We start from the raw sequence: 966 nt of genomic DNA on the forward strand, positions 1-966 counted from the left end.
GCTATTGGGTTAAGATTATTCGTGTAGACGGCGAGTGCTGATGACTGATTGTTATCCACTTTAAACTTATGCGTCACGACCCTAGAACCTACATACTACACATGTGTATGTTAGGAAACAAAACTTGAATTCAATCGCTTCGCAAGTATTATCCATAAAATAGATAGATTTGTGAGCATTTTCGTGAAAGCATAAAGGATAGTTAAGTTGAAGATTACTAAAGTTGAAATGACTTTCATACATCATGGAAATTACCGACAATTGTTTCATGTAAGTTGGGATGCGAAAATAAGTAAATTCGAGAATTTTGAAATTAAAGTAAGGTAATAATATTTTGGTATTTTATTTCCATTACAAGAACCGATTTTAACAAAATAACATTGAGAGTATTTTGGAAATATTTACATAACCAGCTATATATATATTAACTTTTACCAAACTGGGATTACTATGGAATAAAGGGTATCTTTTAATCCATCACTTCAGATTACGAATTGTCTTAAAAAAGGGAAGAGTGACTTATAAGCCAGATTACCATGGGATAAAGGTTATCCATGATCTAATTTAACATTTTAGGTTAAAAATTTTCCTCTAAAAAGGGAAGAGTGACGTATAAGCAAGATTCACCATGGGATAAAGGTTATCCATGCTCTAATTGAAATTTCAGATTAAGGATTTTGTTTTTAAACTCTAAAACAGCTATTTGTTTTTTGCAACATGGCAGAGTGTTGCCGATTGTCTATTTTCCCTCTGGTGTGTATTTCAAAATTAGGGACAGCAGCAGATAGCCTTGCCATAATTACGGAGTACAGATACCGTTACAACACGCACTCTTCAAAACCTTATATCTGAAATACTGAGATTCAACTTTATGAAAATAAAAACCTTATATCTGAAGTACCGGGTTTCAACTTTATGAAAATAAAAACCTTATATTGAAGTACCGGGTTTCAACTTTATGAAAAA

Source organism: Limulus polyphemus, unplaced genomic scaffold (assembly GCF_000517525.1).
Source record: "Limulus polyphemus unplaced genomic scaffold, Limulus_polyphemus-2.1.2 Scaffold4099, whole genome shotgun sequence".
Taxonomy (NCBI): domain Eukaryota; kingdom Metazoa; phylum Arthropoda; class Merostomata; order Xiphosura; family Limulidae; genus Limulus; species Limulus polyphemus.